The sequence below is a fragment of the Hypanus sabinus genome, chromosome 19 (assembly GCF_030144855.1).
Source record: "Hypanus sabinus isolate sHypSab1 chromosome 19, sHypSab1.hap1, whole genome shotgun sequence".
Lineage (NCBI taxonomy): Eukaryota > Metazoa > Chordata > Chondrichthyes > Myliobatiformes > Dasyatidae > Hypanus > Hypanus sabinus.
The window spans coordinates 10,820,860-10,835,294 of record NC_082724.1 but is presented as its reverse complement, the minus strand read 5'-3'; positions in this window follow the sequence as shown (position 1 = coordinate 10,835,294).

The following is a 14,435-nucleotide window of genomic DNA, read 5'->3' as shown; positions in this document are numbered from 1 at the left end:
AGAGCAGTCCCATTCCGTTGAATGGGGATTTCTTCGGTGTTTTCTACACCAGAGGGCTGGAGTCTTTCAGCAGATTTTTGGACTGAAGGAATCTGAGGATATGAGGAGTGGGATGCCAAGATCTGGATGTAGGAAATGGGTATTAAGGAAGGCAAGTAACTCTTCCGATCTGCTTCATGAGTTTCCTGTTGTGCTACCTGGCTGGGCAGTCTCATAAAAACATAGCATCCAGTCATTACATAATTGCTGTTCATGGGAGCTTCCTGTGCATCCAGGGATTGCCAGTTATGTTTCCTACACTACAACAGTAACCAGAAGTTGGAAAACACTCTTCAGGTGACCTACTTCCCCTCCTCCCCCCGTTGCTTTCTCTTTCCTCCACGCACCCTCTCCCCACCACTACCCTCACTCCAGCCCCTGATCATCTTGTTTCTTTTCCTCCTCCACTTACTCCATCTACCCTTCACCCACACACTCCTTCCAACAGATCCCCTCCGGGCACCGTTCCAATCTTCCTTCCCCACCTCTCTCACTTGGTTCCAGGCTCCTCCTCCCTCTCCTGGCAGATTCCGCAATCTACAGCCCTTTGTTGTCTCCACCTATCACTTCGGGTCTCTGTCTCTATCTCCATTCCTCCATCTTCCTCTGCCTATCACTCCTCCTCATCTGGATCTACCTATCACTTGCCAGCTCTTTCCCTCAGAAAGTCCTAAAGAAAGCTTTTGGCACATTGAGTACAGGAGATGGGATGTTACTTTCAAGTTGTATAAGACATTGGTGAAGCCCATCTTGGAGTATTGTGCACAGTTCTGGCACCTGCCTACAGGAAGCATATAAATAAGTTTGAAAGTGTATGGAGAAAATTTATAAGGATGTTGCCAGGTCTGGAGGACCTGAGTTACAAGTAAAGACTGATTAGGTTAGGACTTTAGTCCTTGGAAGGTAGAAGATTGAGAGGAGATTTGATAGTGGTATACAAAATTATGAAGGGTATAGATGGGATAAATGCAAGCAGGCTTTTTCCAAGGTTGGGTGGGACTACAACCAGAGGTCATGGGTTGAGGGTGGAAGGTGAGAAGTTTAAGGGGAAACTTCTTCACTCGGATGGTTGTGAGAGTGTGGAATGAACCGCAGGCTCGATTTTAATGTTTGGGTGAAGGTTGAATAGGTACTTGGACGGTAGGGGTATGGAGGGTTATGGTCCCATGTAGGTCAGTGGGAGTAGGGAGTTTAAGTGGGTCGGCGTGGACTAGATGGGCTGAAGGACCAACTTCTGTGCTGTACTTCTCCATGACTCCACGACTCTACTCTGTGCCCAGTTAAAGGACTTCAATCTAAAACTGGCCACTTTCCCTACGGATGGTGCCTAACCATTTGAGTTCCTCCAATGGTTTGTTTTTTTTGTTTTGTGAGCACTTCACAGACAAAAAAAAACCTTGGCGTATTCCAAAGTTGTGGAAGTCTTAGCTTAGCAACGTCTTGAACCTCTCTTTCCTTAGATGCTTAAATTATCCCGATCTTGCTATCATCTGGTTAACCAGGATGTCTCAGAACTGGATTTATAACTCAGAATTAAAATCAGGTTTACTTATCTAATTACGTAAGTTTATATTGTAAAATGCCTGAGTATCTCTAGTGACATATCACACCAGCACTCTGTCCATTCTCTGCACCAGAATTGGGGCAGCATGGTAGTGTGGTGGTTAGCACAGATTACCCAGGTTCAATTCCCATTGGTGCCTGTAAGGAGTTTGTGACTGTATGAGTTTCCTCCGGGTGCTCAGGTTTCCTCCCACAGTCCAGAGACGTACCGGTTGGTGGGTAAATTGTCCCATGATTAGGCTAGGATTAAATTGGGGGTTGCTGGGTGGCAAGGTTTACAGCACCTTTTCTGCACTGTATCTGAATAAACAATATATACAATATTACACAAAGAAAACTCACATGGAACTTGCACTGGAGAGTTTCAGAGAAGTTATCCCTATTGTCCGGGTCAATATTCATCTTTCAAGTAACAATTATTGATACACTATTGATTCATATAGCTTAAATAGGCCCTTCAGCCCATTGAGTTCATTCCGACCATAAACCATCCATTTATATTAATCCAACATTAACCTCAGTTTTTATTTATTCTCACTAACTCCCCCAGATTCTCCTACTCACCTACACACTGGGCAATTAATGTAATGCTGAGGCTTTATAAAGCATTGGTCAGACGGCACCTGGAGTATTGTGATAAGTTTTTGGCCACTTATCTAAGAAAGAATATGTTGTCATTGGAGAGGGTCCAGAGGAATGTTCCCAGGAATGAAAAGGCTAACATATGAGGAGAGTGTGATAGCTCTGGGCCTGTGGACACTGGAGTTTGGAAGAATAAAGGGGGAATCTCATTGAACTCTGTCAAATATTGAAAAGCCTAAACAGAGTGAATGGAGAGAGGAAGTTTCTATTTGTGGGAAAGTCTAGGATCTCAGGGCACAGCCTCAGATTAGAAGGATGGCCTTTTAGAGCAAAGATGAAAAGTTTATTTAGCCAGAATGTGGTAAATCTGTGGAATTCATTGCCACAGATAGCTGTGGAGGCCAAGTCATTGAATATACAATGAATTCCGGTTAATTGGGACACATCAGCACCTGTACATTTTGGCCCAATTAAGCGACTACCCTAATTAGCTGAAGTTTCATGGAAATTGTTAACTGAGTAATAAATGATGTACTTAAATGGAATACAGAACAAATTAAAACACCAACAATACTACCACACTACTGTAAAACCGTATTAGTTCTGAATATTTATCAATGGAGAAATTCATCCAGTGTACACTTGTACAATTCTTTTGATTGACTGAACATATCAGTGCAAGCACCTAGTGCAGATAATGAACTGTGGTTATGCAATGATATTCTAAATCTTCATTTTCATTGTAACATTCAAGATGATTGTCATAGTCGTCAAATTCTTCATATTTCCTGACTTGTTGAAGTAGTGAAATCATTCCATTTTCGCATCATCAAGCCTGAATGCTTGAAACAGCAGTGAGCAAAACAGTTCTGAATTGTCTTCTTGCTTATTTCTTGCCAACTATCAGTAACAAAAATCAGTTTTTTTTGAAAACAGGTACACGCAAATGACTCTATTTAAAAACTGTTTGTTCTAAGCAGGGTGTAGTGTCTAACAGCTACACAAGTGCACGCAACTGACGCTAGTTAGAAATTTCAGTAACAGTCTCCTGTCCCAATTAAGCGGCAGTGTCCCAAATAAATTAAAGGAATTCTGACTGTTTTGTCAATTAGTTATTGTTCTTTAAGAATGCCCCAAATAAGCGGCTGTCCCAACTAACCAACGACCCAATCCACTGTACTGAAAGTGGAGGTCAATAGGTTCGTGATTAGAAAGGACATCAAACGTTACAGGGAGAGGGCAGGAGTATGGGGTTGAGAGGGATAATAAATCAGCCATGATAGAATGGTGGAACAGACTTGGTGGGCCGAATGGCCTATTTCTGCTCCTTTTTCTTAAGGTCTTATTAACCTCCTTACAGTTATCTGCCTATCATTGCATTGCTGTGTGTGGGCACAAATCCACATGCTTTTCCCACAGTACTGCAGACACTGCTGGGTAAAAGGCACTTGACGATCTTCTGAGATCATTAAAGAGCCGCTAGATCTTACTTCCTTTTACCAAAGCTCAAGGCTGAGACTTTGGTACTGATAAGCTTCCCAGATTCCCTCATGAACAAAACTACATTCTTTTATCTCTGGAACATTTCATTGATTTTTTTTATATATATATATCTCTCTATGTACGTGTGGGATTAGAGCCACACAGACCCTCTTTCTTCAATGGCATCAGCATACAGCTGGCACCAGCCTCTCGCCTGGGAGCTCTCCCCTGCAGGGCTGGCAGGCAGCGTGGGAAGTCTGCGTGAAATATTGCAGAAATGCCAGACGGCCACACTTGCGCTGCCTTGTCACAAGTGTCGAGGCACAGCGTGCTGGGGGCTCCTGCCAGAGAAAGAGTGCCTCAGTGATAACAGGACACAGGGCCGTCCATTCACTGGCTTGGAAATTACTTTCACAGGGAAGTGAATAAGCTGGTTGATTTAAGGTGAAATGATGACGGGGGAGGTCAGGGGTGTGAAACACACTAGGTGGTGCAGAGAAGATTGTGAGTGCAATAGTTATGAGAGACTATAAACCATACGATATAGAGCAGAATTAGTGCATTTGACCCATCAAGTCTGGTCTGCAATTCAGCCACGACTGATGTTTCTTCAATCCCATGCTCCCATCATGTCTCTACAACTCATGTTCACAATACTATTTATTACCTATTTATTTGTATTATTCTTTTCACATTTGCACTATTTATTGATTCTGCACTGTGGTTGAAAGCCCACGCTTGATGGCCATTCATTGATTCTGTTTTAGTTACTATTCTAGAGATTTGTTGAGTATGCACACAGGAAACTGAATCTCAGGGTTGTTTATGGTGACGTATGTGTATTTAGATAATAACATTTTATTTGAACTTTGGTCTTCTCCCCATAACTCTGAACCCCTTTATCAATCAAGAGCCTATCAATCTCGACCTTAAATACACCCAGCGACTTGGCCTACACTGCCCCCTCTAGAAACATATTCCTCAGATTTACCATCCTATGGCTGAAGAGATCCCTTATTTCTGCTTAAAGGGACATCCCTTTATTCTGAGGCTGTGCACTTGGATCCTAGACTTCCTATGCGCCATCCACTCTATTCAGGGCTTTCAGTACTTGGTTGGTTTCATTGAGAGACTCCCTTATCCATCTGAACTCCATCAAGTACAGGCCCAGAGACATCAAGTGTTCTTCGTGCATTAGCCCTTTCATTTGTGTGCTCCTCCTCTGGACCCTCTCCAGGGCCGCATCCTTCACTGAGGTGACCTAAGAGAGTAGATGGGCCAAGGTGAAACCATGGCTGAATGGATTTGTGCCCTCATTTAGAAAGAAATATTAGCTTTATTTGTCGTATGCATATCGAAGCATATAAGTACAGTCATAGAGAGTAACAGCTGGTTGGATGTGGGGGTTATAAACCCTCCCCCACACTCCTTATCAAAGTGGTTTGGTTACACTGGTTTTCATTTGAAGCCTTTGCTGCAGAATCTGTAATGTCAAATATTCATACCTCTCTCCATACAGTAGCGTAGTAGTTAACTCATCGCTTTACAGCACCAGGGATCACCGAGGAATGTGTCATTTGTGTCAGATTAGCGAGGATGGTGCTGGGCAAGTTGTGGCAAGCGTCACGACATTTCTCGCGCCAACATAGCGTCCCCACAACTCACTAACCTTAACCATTTGTCTTTGGAATGTGGGAGGAAACAGAAGCACCTGGAGGAAAATAACCCAGTCACAGGGAGAACGTACAAATACCTTTCAAGTGTGAAACATAGAAACCCTCCAGCACAATACAGCCCCTTTGGCCCACAAAGCTGTGCCGAACATGTCCTTACCTTAGAACTACCTAGGCTTACCCATAGCCCTCTTTTTCTAAGCTCCATATATCCATCCAGGAGGCTCTTAAACGACCCTATCGTATCTGCTGCCACTGGCAGCCCATTCCACACACCCACCACTCTCTGCGTAAAAAAAAACTTACCCCTGATATCTCCTCTGTACCTGCTTCCAAGCAACTTAAAACTATGCCCTCTCGTGCTAGCCATTTCAGCCCTGGGGAAAAGCCTCTTAACTATCCACTCGATCAGTGCCTCTCATTGTACACATCTATCAGGTCACCTCCAATCCTCCGTCGCTCCGAGGAGAAAAGGCCGAGTTCACTCAACCTATTCTCATAGGGCACGCTCCCCAATCCAGGCAACATCCTTGTAAATCTCCTCTGCACCTCTGCACCCTTTCTGTGGTGGGAATTGAACCCCAATCGGTGATCGCTGGTGCTGTAAAGTGATGAGCTAACACTATGCTACCGTATGGAGAGGGGTTTGAATATTTGACATTACAGATTCTGTAGCAAAGGCTTCAAATGAAAACCAGTGTAACCAAACCACTTTGATAAGGAGTGTGGGGGAGGGTTTATAACCCCCACATCCAACCAGCTGTTACTCTCTATGACTGTACTTTTTCACAACACTGATATCGCTGCCCTCGTATCTATTCCTAGGAGGGAAATATATCAGTGTTTGAGAAAAAATGTGTCAGCCATCCTCTGAAGAGGTAATCAAAGAGCTGGCGTTTGGATTTTCCAGATCTTCCTCACCTTGTCTCCCACAGAAGCAGCCAATTCGAAGGAAGACCTGCATTTTCATATCATCCTACGAGATACTCTCAGAAACCTTACAGACAATGAGGTGGTTACTGTTGCACTGAAGAAAAGACTGCAGTCAGTTAACATACAGCAGGCTCCATGGATAGCAACGAATAGTGCGCAGGGAATCAACTTCAGTGATAAATTTTGCCACCATTATTTCCCAAGATAAAACATTGGGTCTTTGACATCATGTATTGGCAAGAATATGCCTCATCTGGAAGGCAGCACCTGAGACAAGGTAGCACTCTCTCAGTGTTCTAATAGGCTTTTGGGCAGGTTTTCCATTGTTAAAGTTCATAGGGCAGACCTTCTCCCGCCAGGCCTTCTCCTTGAAGGTCTTGCCTCATGAGACTATTGAACCAAATTTGATATGATGAGCCTCAGTGAGGTGTCAAAACAGGAACAAGAAGTTTATCTGTTGTCTGAGGTCCAGCTTGAGGCAGAACTGTGATCAGGCGAAAAGGGGACCTCTCCGTTCTCTGATTAGAACAGAAGGACTTGCAGGTGCCTCAGAAGGTCGGCCAGCTAATATCTTAGCAAGTCATCCACTGAGATAAATAAAAACACACGAGGTTCTGCAGGTGCTGGAAATCCTAAGTGACATGTGGAAAAGACACAGACTTGCAGTATTCCAAAAACTACTCATTCACCCGGTATTCAACATACCACAGGCTCTCTCTCTCTCGGCCTAATAAGGGAAAAAGAAGTGTCCCCATTTCACAGCAAGAGGGGAAATATAACAAAACAACACGCTGATTTATGGTGATAAAAATCTGTCGTGTCGCTTCTTCCGAGCTCTATGCCCAAAGACCCCGGGCCTGGACACACAGCTGGCTGCTTCCGATCTTCCATGTACTCCCATGACACATCAGTTGGTGGTGGGAACACCATCTCCAGAGCCGTGAAAATCCGGCACCCTGAATGCGTGCCAGTCTACCAGGCCGCTTCCTTGGCATATGGAAAAGCAGCCAGTCGTGAGGCCCTGAGAGCAGGCCCCATTTCCGCAAAAAACTGAAGTCAGTGTGTGACTCCAGGTTAGGGTCTTCAAAAGAACCTTGAAAGGGGGAAAAAAAAGTTATTAAAGATAGAAATAGAGCTGTTTCGGAAAATGCAAGCAAAGGAGTCGCAGTTAGGCACCATCATCCTAAGCTCTGCCCTCCGGTAATTAATGCAATATTTAATTGTTCCAGGCAATATTCAAAGGTTCATTTATTACCAAATTATACAACTCTGAAGTACTTCTGTTCTCCAGGTAGCCATGAAACCAAGAAAGGCAGCACGATCCTCAACCCCCAAATCCCACCTCCCCACAAAAAAACGAACAAAAATGGAACAGGCACCTCAACCCCCCCTAATCCTTCCTCCTGCTCAAAAAAAGAACAAAACAGACCAGACATGTTGACTCCCAAATCCTCCTCCCTGCACGAAGAATACAGAGAATATCAGGCAAAAAAAAGCACAAAATATAAAATCTGTAAGACTGAGAAAAGAGTCTATATCCAAGTCCATGTCCAAAATGCAGGAAAAACCCAGCAACCCTCTCTGGGTGCATTGGCAGGGTACATGGCAACCAATCAAAAAGCAAGCAGCCTGCCCTGATCCTCTGCACTTGCCTCAATGCTTCAATTGCCCTCATCGTTTTAACCAGCGAACAATGGAAGCTATAGTCGGCAAAATGGAGCCAAACATTGGCTCGCGCCTTGTCCCTGTAGCCTGCCCGCTATGAGGTTCTCTGTCTCCTGGAATTCCCTCAGAGACTGCAGAGCATCCAAACGATCTCCAAGCTTCCAAACTCACCTTGATGCTTCAGTTGCCCTCGTCGCTTTGATCAGCGAACAGTGGAAGCTTTAATTGACAAAATGGGGTCAAACGTCAGCTCGGGCACCATCCTGCAGCCTTCTTGCCATGAGGTTCGCTCACGCTGCCTCTGCATCCCGAATCTCCTCAGAGACTGCCGAGCGCTGAAGCACCCAAACTATCTCCTAGCAGCAAAGCACAGGCTCCCAACTGTTCCAGAAACACATCCAAGACAAGAAACAAACAAAAAAGAAGTGAAAAAGGTGGTTTCATGATCTATCCAGAAGACATTGACCAAAGGAGTGTTATGCACAGGCACCATCTTGACTTGAACATGAGAACTCCTCATTAGAACTCGATTAGTATTCAATTGAGATTTGTACCTTGAGCAAGGAGGATGATGTTCTGTAACTGAAGTTCCAAGTACAGTTATTATCAAAGTATGTAACTATATTCAACTTTGAGATTCATGTCCTTTCAGTCAGGCACAAAAAAAAAGCAAATGGAACTACATCTGTAATTTTTTTTTAAAAAAGACCATCAAACACCAAATGTGCAAAAAAAAACCAAATCATACAGACAATAGAAAGAAGCAAATAATATTCAGAACTGAAGTGAGGCCACAGCCATGAAGGCAGTCATTGCTGCCGCCAGTCTAGGAGACCATTGTTTGCTGGCCACAGCCTCAGTTAACTGGCCCCAACACCCTGACCTTTGCAATTTGGCCTGGCACTTAAGTTGTCCAAACCTTGGGTCATTCCTCCTCCTTAGACCCGGGCCCAACTGCTTCGGTACATTCCCAGGCCCAGGCCCCACCACCTTGATCCTGCCCGTGCCCAACCTTTCCAACACATCCCAATATCAGGATTGCAGAGGTATGGTGGTATAATAGTTCTGTCATTGGATTAGTAACCATAATTCTAATCCATTGATCCTGGACCAAGAGTTCAAATCCCACCATTGCAGATGGAGAATTTAAACCCAAGTAATTCTATCCAAATTTAATTGCTTCTCTAACCCTGCTAAACTTGCATCTTCCATGTAGTAACTGAGCTCCCCAGTAAAAACTAGAGATGCTGGAAACACTCAACTTGTGAAGCAGTGTCTGTGAAGGGAGAAGACCACTTCCAGGTCATAGAAAATAGAGCCATAGAAACAGTTCCTTCGGACCATCTAATCCACACTAAAGCAATTTAACCTGTTTCCTCCCATTAACCTGCACCGGGACCTTATCCCTCCATGCACCTACCCAAACTTCACTTAAACATTGAAATTGAGCTTGCATGCACCCCTTGTGCTGGCAGCTCATTCCATACTCTCACGACCATCTGAGTGAAAAAGTTTCCCCTCATGTTCCCCTTAAACTTTTCACTTTTCATCCTTAACCCATGACATCTAGCTGTAGTCTCACCCAACCTTAATAGAAAAAGCAGGCTTGCTTTTACCCTATCTATACCCCTCCTAATTTTATATACCCCTATCAAATCTCCCCTCAATCTTCTGTGTTCCAAGGAATAAAATCGTAATCTATTCAACCTTTTCTTTTATAAGGGCCTGAGTTATGTCCTCCAGACCCAGCAACATCCTTGTAAATTTTCTCTGTACTCTTTCAACCTTACTTATATATTTCTTGTGGATAGGTGACCAAAACTGCATGCAATACTCCAAACTAGGCCTCACCAATGTGTTGTACAACTTCAGCATAACATCCCATCTCCTGTACTCGACACTTAGATTTATGAAGGCTAATGTGGCAAGAGCTTTCTTTACAACTCTATCTACCTATCAATGGATAATGGACCTGTGTCCCCAGATCCCTTTGTTCTACCAAACTCCTCGGGAGCCCTACCATTCACTGTATTGGACCTACCCTGATTGGTCCTACCGAAGTGCAAAACCTCACACTTATCTGCATTAAATTCTATCTGCCATTTTTCAGCCTATTTTTCCATCTGGTCCAGATCCCACTGCAAGCTATGATAGCCTTCCTTGCTGTTTACTACACCCCCAATCTTGGCGTCATCCACAAATTTGCTGATCCAGTTAACCACATTATCATCCAGATCGTTAATATAGATGACAAGCAACGGACACAGCACCAATCCCTGCAACACTCCATTTGTCACAGGCCTTCAGTCAGAGAGGCTACTAACTACGACCACTCCCTGGCTTCTCCCACAAAGCCAGTGGCAAATCTAGTTTACTGCCTCATCCTGAATGCCAAGTGACTGAACTTTCTCGACCAACCTCCCATGTGGGAACTTTTCAAAGTCCATGTAGGCAACATCCACTGCCTTGTCTTCATCCACTTTTTACGACTCTATCCATATTACAAAAAAAAGTCATTTGAAGTGCCACACAGTTTTCAGGCGTGCAACTATTTCCTGCTCAGAGCAATGGTTGACCCACACAGCTGTAAAAAAAAATTTACATGAGTACCATTGGGAGTTTCCTGGCCAGCTGCATCACCGTCTGCTACGGGAATTGCAAAGGCATTTGACCACAAGACCCTACAAAGAATTGCAACCACTGCTGAGAGGATCATCGGGGACGCTGTTCCACCCATCTGAGATATTTGTCAGGAGCGTTGCATATGCAGGGCCCTTAGCGTTGTAAAGGATCCCTCCCATATGTCCAACAATCTCTTTGACCCCCCTACCATCAGGCCGGAGGTACTGTAGCATTAGGACAGGGACTGTCAGATTGGGAAACAGCTTCTTCCTGTAGGCCACAAGAGTATTAAACTACCTGTCAACAACCAGGTCTCATCACGTATGCCAATAGCGTTATACTGTTTGCTTTGAACTTGTGCCATAAGAGCACCTTAAGCCTGATGTCAATCTTTTGGAATATCTTTAATTGTTTGGTAATTTATTTGTGGTGATATTACTTTTGTGTGTTGTGTGTGAGTAATATGTACTGTGTTGTGCACCTTGGTCTGGAAGAATGTTCTTTTGTTTGGTGGTTTAATGTATACAGTTGAATGACAATAAACTTGAATTTGAACTTGAGACCGTGACAATAACACCATTGTCTTTGTACTTCTTAACCAGCAGGAGGAGCCTGGAGAGGGAGCAGAGGCACCATCAACTTCAGGAGGCAACTGAACACATCACAGTAATATTCTACCTCATTGGCTGGGCAACCGTTGCCTAGCAAGCCGTGAAGATTGCAACAACAAGAAAACATTTTTTCTTTAGTTTTTTTTTTCTTTTTTTTCTCACTATAAACCCCCTTCTGCCACAACTGTACCACTGCCATGTTGGACAACAGACTCCAGAAACCTTTTTTACAGGGAAAGGTCTTAAAGGGTTCCTATTCTTAATAAGCATCAGTTTACAAATTCAGTCACTTGAGCACAGGTTTTTTAAATTTCTCTTGAAGAAATATATTTAAAAATGGTTACTGGACAACCTGACTTAGTTGTGTTGGCAGGTGTCATTGCGATGAATATTTCTTTGGTGGCTTTTTATTTTTCCCTGTTAAGCAAAATATTGGAACTGTTCTCAAAAATTCTTTTCTCCCTTTTCTACGGGAATAGGAAATGTCTTAATCAAAGAAGGAAGGTGGCAAAACTCAATCACAAGTAGTTATGTGTCCAGGTGGATTTGGCCCCCAGTTTTGGATCGACATCACTGTTCAATCTAGAATTTTCATCCCAATTAAGACTAATCTCTTCTTTCCCGTTCAGGTGGAACTTCAGGTCTTAATCTTTGTCCCTTTGTGAAGTATCCGTATTTTTAATCTGTTACGATATGTCAAGCAGAGGCAGGAAATGCAGTCACTAGGGTGACCTTCACTGTGAAGCTGACTAGTCGGATCTCCAGTTCAACTGGAGTGTGATCCAGCACACTCCAATACTGAGGAGGCGCCAGTGAAGGAGGCTATCCTCCACTGCAGGTGTGACCCTCCAATCACTTCCCAACTCCACAAAATCCAAAGCTCGGTGCCTTCTGGTTCTTAATTCTTGGAATTTGCCTCCATCACCTTTTCCTTATCCTGCTCAAAAGTCTTTTTTTTTAAACTCAAGGAAATAGCAACTCTCAATTGTAACCATAACCAAAAAGGCCTCCAAAGTAAACAATTACCCTGTCGGTTATGCAGTTAAAAAGATGGGAGGTAAGAGCAAACAATTTAACTCAGGCAGGACAGAATGATCAGGGAATCTTTAATCTGCTTCAGGGTCAAACTATTGTTGGGTAGGAGTCTGTAGTCATTCACTTAATTGAAGCCGAGGCTTTAAAATCACCAAAGCCTCTTGGACACCAAAGATTTGTAGTTCATCCCCTCAGACAACAAGTAAGTGAGATTTTCCAACTGCCATATGTGCCTTAAAGATTTCATTAATGTGCACAATTGTACTAAATTCCTGCCATAGGCAACCCTGAGTAAGATCAACCATTTGTACTGCTGACCTTTGTGCTCAACAAGATAATGGGCTGCGTCTGACCCTAAGTCTGACACTGCCTAGTGCTCTTACCACTGGTAGGGGCACCTGCTATGGAAAACCACTGAGATTATCTAGCATTCTCTATACTGTCTAGAAGACCAACGGGTCAAACTGGACAGAGATTTCACTCACAGAGGGATCTCCACCCCCTTCCCCCCCCCCCCAACCTCCATCTTTTTGTCTGTCAGGTCACTGTGTATGCATGCATCGTCTCATCCCTACCTGTGACTGAGTACTGATGCCACGTCGGCTCATGATACGAATGGGGAGGTGGGCAGAAGGGTGGAATATATCTGAGAATATCCAGTTAATAAAGATAAAGAAACAGTGGTTAAATTTGGAACCTAACTCAGAGAGAGATAACCTCTTTAAAAAGATTCACCCAAGATGTGTATACATCATTAAGTTACCAATATCTTACATGGGAATGACACCTGACAAGCCAACTGAGAGATATTGGGCTGTAACTAGTTAAGATTTTTTATTTTCATTTCAATGCCTTTTAAAAGACTAACTAGCCCCTTTCCCCTCACGTTTTGCTTTCGGGAAAGGGAGCTCTGGTATATATAGTGTTTTTTTTCTATTTTGTATCGTTTCGCTTTAACCAGTTGTGCGCGACGAAACGTTTGGCGGCCTTGCATAAGCTGCAGTTTTGAAATTATGCGCTCAGTCCAGACCACATGCAGTTTCTTGACCATAACCTCTGTTGGCATTGTGCCTGGGCTTGGGATGAGGAAAGTCCCCAGTCAGCCAACACCATCCTTTCAGGTGACCTGCCTGTTGCCTAGATTCGAACCAAACAAAAACAGATAAAATGGTGGAAGAACTCAGCAAGTCGGGCAGCATCTGTGGAGGGAGATAAACAGTCAATATTTTGGGAAGGCTCTTGCCCCAAAGTGTTAGCTATTTATTTCCCCCAGCAATGCTGTCTGACTGGTTGAGTTGCTCCAGTGTTTTGTGTGCATTGTTCAAATTTTTCAGAATCTGCAAAATCTCTTGTGTCTGTAAACCAAACAAACACTGTGTGATATTTGCAATCTGATTTAGTTGAAGCTTAAAACTAAGGTGCCCAATCATTAGGGGAAGTATATTGCCCTCTCCACCCCAATTTTTTATGAAAGGAGGGAGCAACAAATATCTCTTTATTTTGGTGGGGGGTGGGTGGGTGGGTGGACATTTTTGTTACCATGACAACAAATCCTATATGCTATCATGATTGGGATAGCCCCAACTTATTAACATGCTGGGTGGTCACCTGAAACCAGAGAGAGATGGCATTGCTGTTTTTGCCTCTCTTTGGCAATCACTCAACCACTGGTTAGAGGTTATCGGCAAGATCTGGGGGCTTCCCAAAACCTAGGTGTGGCTTAGCGCATGCGCTAGGCCTGTGTTGCGTTCACTAGGGACTCCGCTAGCCTTGTGCCCACTGCTTATTTCTATTGTGCCACAGAATGCTTTGAAGCTGATGCATTTTGAAATAAGGTTTGTTGTTTTGTGAGTGAGTGTCTCTGTGCTTTAGCATAGGGTACCTTGCTAAAAAGTAGCTAGTGAATAGGCCTCCTCATTCTTTAAAGGTATTATAGCTACTGTATACTCACAGCAATCCTAGATAAGTATGTTTGGAAAGCCAAAGATTAAGGTTGAGATGAGGAGGGTTGATAGATGTTTCATTAACTTTGTGTATTTAAATGGTCAATCAGAAGTGTTAATACCACAAATACTGCATTTTACCACTTGAGGCCTTTAAACTTCAAAGAGAACTGAGATTCCGCAGTAGAAAGGGGATAATTGAACCATTTAAGAGCCACTGATAAATTGTGCAATGCTAAAATGGGTTTCAGCATCCCTTCGGCCACAGCGGAACCTCTTTCTTTTGC